Consider the following 9,786-nt stretch of genomic DNA (forward strand, 5'->3'; position numbering starts at 1 on the left):
TTCCAAAAACGGTATACTACCGTAAAATTAATGTCCAATACGTGTAATGTCCAATACAGTTTTTCACCGTGTATAGTAGGGGAATTTACCGTTAACCATTTAACAGGTTTTTACTGTAGCATATTTACAGTCTTTTACCGTTAAATTCACAGTCATTTTTTACAGTGTAATATCCTTATGTCCTTCATGTTAGAAAATATGTCAATAAGAAGTAGACAGTTTTAATATCACAAACATCAAATGTTGTTTTAATTTGCTTTGTACATTGTCTGAATGTGACTATTAACTTGTGATCTTACATCGTGCAACTAAACTGCATGTGCCGCAACAGGATTCTAGTGCGGGTACATTTGATACATTTAGTCTCAACTGTACCCTGCTGACCACCTCGAACATTTCTCTAGATTTTACGATGACCTTGCATGACACAAAGTCATGCAATATGTCCGTTTTTAGAGCACAGATTAAGGTTTACGAAAATGTAAGTTAACTTTAACAGTCATGTAAGGATGAGAAGCTATAATGTGGAAGGGACGTGGTGAAGTGAAAAACTTACCTTAGAAAAAAAACTAAACCCCGATATCTTCGGACTGGAGAAGCGCATATACTTCAAATTTCCCACGATCGAAGAGGGCGCTTATACGCATGTGCGAAGCAAATATCATAGATCAGACTGGTTGCGCACGCATGTTATTTAAGGTGTTTCAAGTGTACCCCTGTACCAACTGTACCCAGTCTACCCCTATGTACATTTACAAATAATGTTCATTATATGTATATCTGTATCTTATGTTAACAAATACAAACTTATTATAATGTATTACCATCGCAACAGGTTTGACCAGCAAAGTTGTTCAACCGTTTTTCATTATACTGCTTAAACATGAAGGTAGCCTATTAGACAAAGCACCCTTTATCTATTTTTGTGATATGGACATTTCAACCCCCAAAAAATTGTGAAGATACTTATGTCAGATCAATACCAGTCTGATTATTTGGTTCAGATATTGGCTTTCACAAGTTGACAAGGATCTGAGGAGTTACTTGCCTATTAAAGACACATCAGTGATGGGTTGATAATGACAAATGACAAGTTCATCCTTCCAAGAGGTACAGAGTATAGTCAAGCTCAAAAGTCAGTCATTTCTCGTTAATGTTGATAACTTTTCAAAATACCTAGAAGTACAACAGATTCTGACAAAGCTGCACACACAGTACTTATAAAACTGAAAGCAATACTTGCTAAGCATGGCATAACCAAGTGATCATCTGCCATTTGTTAGTACAAACTTATAATGTGTTACTATTTCAACCAGCTGTTCAACCATTTTTCATGCTGCTTAAACATGACGAGGTATTAGACAAGACACCCTTTATCTATTTGAAAGATAATGAACAGCAACCAAAGCGACCCAGATAGCTTAAGAAAAAAGCTTTGGAAAAAAGTATGGACTGATACAGCAGTGTGTACATGAAGACTTGAGAACCCATCGAAGCTGTTGTGTTTACCGCAGAGAAGCCAACTCCCAATGACTCATCACACACCCATCGACTGACATGCTTTAAAAGCACTATAAATCAAAGAGACATACAACAATATGTTTAATTTTTTTAAATGTATTACACATGAATAACAGGCCTATTTCTTTTAGAATCGGTCTAACTCCTTTTTAATATTAAAATATTATTTTAACATAATTTAACAGATAATTTTACAATTCTTCTTTCTTCATTTTCAGTGGCTGCATGTGTTGAAACTTTCCATACACAGATCATAGTTTGGTCAATTGTCAAGAATATTCACGGTAAGTCTTCTTCAACATGTTTGCAGTGTCTGTAAGGGAGTCCCATGAGTCTGTTATTGGTCCGGTGTCTATAACAGTTCACTATCGATATTCAGTGTCAGAGATACCAGTGAGGTTAGGTGGATGTGGTGCTGTCTGCCGGGCGCTGAGGTCTTCTCTCAGAAACCTGTTAGTGAAGTCTTTCTTTCTCATCCTCATATTAAGTTTTGTATCATGTTTCCCAACAGAAATTAGCAGACTTGTTGAAACATATTGCATAAAGCTTGTGCTCTGCTCCACTGTAGCTGGCGAGTCAAGAGTCCCGCCACTGTAGACATGGCCAAGAGTGATCTACTGTAGTGATTTCTGTCATACTTGAGCTTAATCAGCTTATACGGCTGTAACACAGTCCTTACTTGGGGTCTGAGTTCAACCTCAATGTGTTCAGCTGCACAATAATGTACAAGGTTCATCCGCAATATTTTTTGAAACCTGTGAAAAGTTACTCAATACATAGAGACCTGCAGCTCTGTCATCTTTTAATTGTCAGTCTGGCCGTGTCTAATTTACTGGAAAGTTTTTCAACTATTTTTTTCAGTGTTCTTACTTGCTCAGTGCAGCTGCTAAATGTTTCACTTTTGTGTTGTAAGACAGAGGGTTCTTGTTGTCTCTGTGCAAACTTGTGCGGAGCAGAGCATAAGCTTTAGGCAACGTGTTTCAACAAGACTGCAAATTCCGGACAAGACTTGCGGACATCCACAGACACTTCTGTTGACGAAAACTGCAGACAGTGCGCGGACCATAGCATAACGCAGATGGCTGAAGGCGAAAGGAAGAGCTCTGGATCTCATGCAACAGAGTGTAGAATATCTCAGACCCAGCAGATCGTCAAAATTAGAAAACCACAGAAACCATCGGCTTTTGAATGAAGTGAAAAAAGGCTTGTAAATGAAGACAAACGAAGAAACTTTTTATCAAGATCATTTAAAGTTTGCATCCTCTTTGTAATATACCTCTGTGGTTTTTGTATAAGACCTCCGTGAGTTCAAATGAATCAAATAGTGGAAATACTGGGTTTCATAGACAAAATCCCTGGATGGAGAACTTGTTTCACACAGACTGCGTGAGCAGAGCATTGGCATCAGCGGTGCATATTCAGTCTGCGTCCACATGTACAGTCTGTTTAACGCTGCGCCCAAAAGCTTCCCTGTTGTTTCTCTGATCTATCAGCCAACTGACAAAATGATTTCAGACTGGCTCCCGATGCCGTTCGCACAGGACAGTGGTATCACAGACAGCGCCAAGACTAGTACGCCTACATTAATGTTGCCCTCAAAAACGATCAAATTAAGGTATCTTAGTTGACAGAATGTAATACTATCTTTGGTTTCGGACATGCCTTGCCTTCCTCCGTAGCTACATACTGAGGCACACTTTTGATTTTTCCAATGCAGATGTGTTGCTTTTCAGAAGCATTCCAGACAAGGCAGTGAGAGGATAGATTGGCTTTGAGGCCCGCAAAATAAGCAGGCTGAATGCAAAAATGACTTTGATAATGAGTAAGATATAGCCAGTATATAAGTCTGGTAGCACATCTAGGTTTCTTTACATGAGAAGAGGAAAGCATCATCGAATGTAATTTTTTTCTTCTTCTCAAAAACCTGAAGAAACCATCTAACACCATGGCCTCAGTTGTTTTCAATGTCAATATTACAGTGAATATAAATATAACAAACGATGGGTGCGGAACTCTGTGGTTCGTAAACATTGCCCTGAACGGAGTTCCACCTCAGTTCAGCTTGAGCGATATCTTCTACGTGCTTCGGAGCGTTTGGCAGTGTACTCGCCGTGTTTGGCAATAGGTGTGCATTCGGATGTTTTCACAGAAGGACAAGGATTCTCTCTCAACACTTTTGACAGACGACAATTTGAGAACTCTTTCACCATCACCCCATCCAGCGTTCGAGATAACAATTGACCGAAACAAATATGCGGCAGCCCAGATATTTTCTTCCAGTCATCCACCCTGAGTCTGACGATGGGACCAGACCAGTGCACAGACCTCCGCCGGGGCAGGGGTGAAATCGGGTTCGGAGGGACACCTCGGGCGACGACCCCATCCCAGACCTGAGAGACCGTCTGCCTAGCATTCAAGCGTTGTTACATTGCCCAAGACAAGAACCCACGGCATATTTTACTGCATCTCCTGGACTTTCACATCTTCCTGGGCACTAAGTTATTCTGTAAAACCATTCATTGTTAATTTGCATGTTTTGTGTCTCCTCAATGCTGATGTGATTGAGTTTTTTTAACATGACTTTGTCAAAGGTCCTATAGTATGTAATTAAATATCTTTAAAATCCTGTGCATTTCTCAGAGATTTATTTTCTGTTGAAAACTTCAGTGTAGTTTGGGTGATATAGCATAACAATACAATATCATGATTATTATACATTAATGCCCCGGAAAGCTTAAACACTGTTTGGGAAAAAAGTATGGAAATGCCATTTGGACTCTGACTGATTAAGCAGTGTGTACATGGAGACTTGATGAGGACTTAAAAACCTGCTGAACCTGTTGTGTTTACCGCAGTGAAGCCAACTCCCAATGACTCACATACCCTTCGGCTGATATGCCTTGCCTTGAATCCCTTGTGCCGTGCACCTTAAATGTGATGCAAATGACTATGTTCTCTGAATTCGTATGAATTAGCCACCTCGTAAAATACATAGGAATTGGTCTTAGAAGAGCATTTGTATCAAGCGATCCAGCAGCGTTTCGAAGGCTTTGTTTCGAAGGTTTTAGTTTAATGTTTCATTGAATGTAACTACACTTTGGTTTTAAACTTGGACTCAGTCAGTTACCTATTAGAAATGAGACTGTGCTTACAGACCTTTCTTTCTATTCTTCCTTCATTTACAATGACTGGTGCTGAATCTCTCTGTTGAATTACACATATCATGTGCATGACCATGGTTAGTCCTCAAGTGCTTTTTTTTCATAAATCTGTGATCCGCTGAGAAAGTCCAGTCGGCGCAGAAGTAAAGGCATCTTTGTGTTAGAGATCGGCATTCATTGATGTTCTACAACATATCTGAAATGTGAGCTCTAACAGTGTCCGTCAACTTCATCGAGTGTCAACAACAGTTCGGTGTTGAAGCTCACTTTCACGTTCATAGTCAAAGCAAAGGGCTGGTGCGCAGTTACCGCCGGAAAGCGATCGAGCGGAGCCTCCAAGAAACGCTGGTATTCGAGATCTCTGTCAGAAGTCTGTTGAGAGTGAAGTCTTCCTCATATGAATCTTTTGTGTCATGTGCTCCAGCAGGTTGAAGCTTGTGTTGTGTTCAGAAGTAGCAGGTGAGTCAGCGCACAAAATCGAGTTGGGTTCAGTGCCGACGCTCGTTCATGTTCACAGCAGGGCCGGCGGAGGTCAGATTTCGGCACAACAGTTTTGGCACTGACCTGTTGCACACACCCGATTTTTGTGCGCTGACTCACCTGCTGCATCGGAGCACAACACAACACAGGGGTGGGGCTTCAGAAATCTCGGGCTTGGGAGGGGGTGGGGCTTCAGAAATATGGGAGTCAGGGGGTTCCCCTCGGTACCCGAAATTTAGGCTATAAATCCCCGCAAATAGTTGAGATCTAACCAATGTGGTAGCAGCTGGATTTATATAACCTATAACCTTCCAAGAAGAATAGAGGATCATCAGACATCAGCTTTTTCTCCACTACCTGAAGAAACTATATTTTACACCATGGACGGACTTGGCAATGCTACATTGAACAACTGCGTGATAAATATCATGAATGATGGGCGTGCTCAAGTACAGTGCAGCATAGGCACTCCCACCAACTGTGTTCCAACTCAGTTCAGTGTAAGCGCTATCTTCAACGTGCTTCGGCGTGTTTGGGAACGGCTGTGGATGCGCTGAATGTCCTGCTGCGACAGAAGAGCAACACTTGACTATTAACACTTTTGGCAGAGGACAATTTGAGAGCTCTTTCACCATCACTTCATCCAGCGTTCGAGAGAACAATTGAGCTTAACAAATATATGGCAGCCCAGATATTCTCTTCCAACTATCCACCCTGATTCTGAGGACGGAACCAGACAGTGAAATCTGCAAAGTGGACCTGACAGACAATCTACCCAGCCTACAGTCATTGTTACTGGACCAAGACGAGGAACCCACGGCAGATCTTCTGGACATACATAACTTCTTTTTGGACACTGCTATTCTGGAAAACCATTCATTTGTTAATTCCACTATTTTGTAACTGTGCAGCGCTGATGACGATTGAGATGATTTATTGATGAAGATTTACTATTCTTTAATAAAAAATATTTATAGCATGAATTATTGTTTTTTATTTGTTGTTTTTTTATGCAGTGTATCACAAAGCTTCTGCCCTATACTTATATAGGTCTTATGTATGTTATACTAAGTAAATGAATGATTGAATGAATGCTCATATTATAACAACTGTTAAGTACACACATGGTTATACAAGATCCATTATTTATTAGCTGACTGAAAATCTTCCCGTGTTACCTCTGCTGAGCGATTGTCAGAACAGGCCTCATTTCCTAAATAACATTGGGAGATCTCCTATTCCATAAACCATTAAAGATTTATTCTGCTTTATATAGTAGTAATGAAATAACTGATTACTTAATATTCTGATATCTTATGATAATTTGCTTAATTGTTTGGCAACAGACAGGATCAAAATTCTCAAATTTAAAAATCTTTTATTAAAGCACATATCTAGCACATTTGACAGTTTCAGGAGAATCAAAAATAAAAGTAACAAAAGTAAAGTGTCCAGGAAGAGGTTGTGAAAGTCAAGGGCATGCAATGAGACGTCCCGTGGATCCTTATGTTAATGTGATGAATGTAGAAAGTCATGCATGAGCTCAAGCAGTTTGTTGGTTTCAAAGTCCGGTTTCATCTAGTTGTTGCATATCATGTACGGTAAGTGTGTCAGCCCGAAGATGTGGGACACTATAGAGTAAAAAGTCAAAACCCGAACATTTTCAGAACCGCGTGCGGTGATGACCAGCTTAGAAAGCAGCCTTTTCATGCAGTGCAGTGTCATGTCGTCATGAGATAACAGCCATCAGCCACAGATGGATGAGCTGCTGGTGATTGAGTTCTCAAGCTCTTCTCTCTCAGAAATCTTTTATTACATGCGATTCCGTAGCCACTGGTAAACACACTGAAGCAAATCCCCAAAGATCACACTTAGGCTCCACTCTTTTGTGGCAGGCATGTTGATGACACAGTCTTGATAAACAGTAATAGTTGAGTACTTGATCGCTGGTGTAGTTTTAGTGTCCATTTCCACTCCAGATAAACAGATTTTTTTATGTTCTTCGAGTCAAACGACTGAGTTGACATGCTGCTGCAGGGCTCTTTATACTTGACATGTTCGGACATTAGACTCGGGAAATTTAGTTCCGAAATTTCCATTTTTTGGGATCACTGATATCATTTGAGAACGGGCCGCCTCTTAAAAGTACTTTATCTCTTGTAAGGTGTTCAACTACAAGTTTTCTTTAATCATACCATATCAAGTTTTACATCAAATTTGAGCTCACAAGAGTTTTGTCTGTTCACAAGTTTTCATTTGTGGACTTCAGGCATTTCTATACTGGATCTAATTCTGTCATGTAAGATCTTAAAGCTAAATATACAGATATAAAACAACAACACAAAAGAAACATTTGTATTGTAGAAGTATTGGTAACGCTTTAGATTACAACCCGCAAAGAACTACGTAAGTATACTGAATTTACGGTGTACGTTTCTGTAATTATAGTGTACCTATAAAGAACGTATGTGTAGGTATAAGGGAACAATATGTTACGTTTGGGTAATAAGGGGGTAACAACCAGATATGCAACCTGCAAAGAACTGCGTAAGTAAACTGAAGTTACAGCGTAACTTGTTTGTAATTATAGTGTACCTATTCAGTACCTCCGTGTAGGTAGGGAAATTATATGCGAATCAACCTGTAAAATTACAAATAATTTATACTGTAAGTATTTTGAAACTAAGAGGTACCTATTCTAATATTACGTGGTATGATCGGCCTAAACAACAATCTTATGTTTGAGAATGATTTAGATAGACAATATACTTTTTATAATTTTATATAGGTATTTTATTATAGGCCTATAGGTATTTTTTTAACCATGGGGTACAAATTCTATTATTAAAGGATACATGATGGAGATTACTGAACAACAAAACTGGACATCTAGTGAAACGAGTTAATGAGTTTCTGCTATGAATTATAATTCATGAGTCTGCTTACCTTATGAAAGCTTATTCGTCGATCTCAGCAAAAAAGCAAAAAAATTTAGAGGGTTTAATTTGGACATCGGACAATTAAATTAAAACTAGTGCAATATTTTTCTCTGTAATTACTGTGCAAATATACACTTGTTCTGTGTTTAAGTTCAACATTTGCGGGCTGTAATTTTAATTGGTGCTTGTTCCCCCTTTTGTTCCATGTAGTTACAGGGTAAATACAACATTTGCGGGCTGTAAATTAAAGTGGTGCTTGTTCCCCCCTTGTTCCATGTAGTTACAGGGTAAGTGGCTACAACAAATTGCTCTGAAACGATTGTTTATACAGTAGGTCATACATACATTATACATCAGGTAATATATCAATAAACATGGTGGAGTGTTTTATTTACTATAGGCCTACTGCTGGGTTAAATTAACCTAAAATGGGTTTTAAAATTAAAATCACACACAATATGACAACAGTAACAACACAGGCAACAGATAGCCTAATAAAAGATTAAAAGTTATTACACCAGATCAGAAAAAAGCAAAGCAACGCCATACTTTTGAAAAGCTTGTTTAAGAACAAATTTAAGATTTTGTTCAATTTGTTCTTCTTTTTTTTTACCCACTGACGAAGTTAAACTATTATGGCCAAACCATCACGCCAATAAACACACAGTAATAAACACTGAAAGTCAAGATTAAACTGTGTATTATAGCGAACTGACAGGATTTTACCGTCTTTGATTTGACCATTTTGATCCACATCCTCAAGCACCATTTTGACTAGTTAACAGTTCCCGGTTTTACCGCTCATCAGTCACTGCTCAATGTTGTGAGAACATACTCGGACAAAACCCTCCAGTTTTAAAAGAACACATTCCAGTCGGTTTCAAAAATCTCTCTCCTCCTCGCTTCGATTAGTTTTCTTATATTTTCGACACATATTCCTGTACACCGACTCGATCGTCTCGAGCGCCATTCTGTTTCCAGTTCGCGCTCACCACACACTGCTGCAGTTTTAAAGGAACACACTCCAGACAGTATTTCAAAAATCTCTCTCCTCCTCGCTTCGGTTAGTTTTCTTATATTTTCGACACATATTCCTGTACACCGACTCGATCGTCTCGAGCGCCATTCTGTTTCCAGTTCGCGCTCACCACATTCACTTGTCCAGTTTTAAAGGAACACACTCCAGACAGTTTCAAAGTTGTCCCTCGTCTGCGCTTCGATTAGTTTTCTCCTATTTTCCACACATGTTCCCATCATAAGCACCGCAGTCACAGATTTCGTCGCACACAGAACCGTTCACGTTTGACTTCACGTGACTTGCTGCATGCTCACGTCCTCCTCATTCCTAACCCAGCGCCGTCGGGTTACTTATTACTGATATCAACCCAAATTGGGTCAAATCAAGTTGGCTTTCTGACCCAACAATCTCAACCAAGCGTTTGGTTTGAAACAATTACCAGCGTGTTTTATGTGTAGGCTATAAAAAAGTACACAGTGTTTATGCTAAATCGCTTGCAAATATAAGATTGTTGTTAGGTCATACATACCACATAATATTAGAATAGGTACCCCTTAGTTTCAACATACTTACAGTACAAATAATTAGTAATTTTACAGATTATTACCCCTTTATTCCCCAAAATTAGCATATTATTCCCTTATACCTACACGGAGGTACTGAATAG

Source organism: Sinocyclocheilus rhinocerous, unplaced genomic scaffold, assembly GCF_001515625.1.
Source record: "Sinocyclocheilus rhinocerous isolate Xijiao unplaced genomic scaffold, SAMN03320098_v1.1 scaffold204, whole genome shotgun sequence".
NCBI lineage: Eukaryota > Metazoa > Chordata > Actinopteri > Cypriniformes > Cyprinidae > Sinocyclocheilus > Sinocyclocheilus rhinocerous.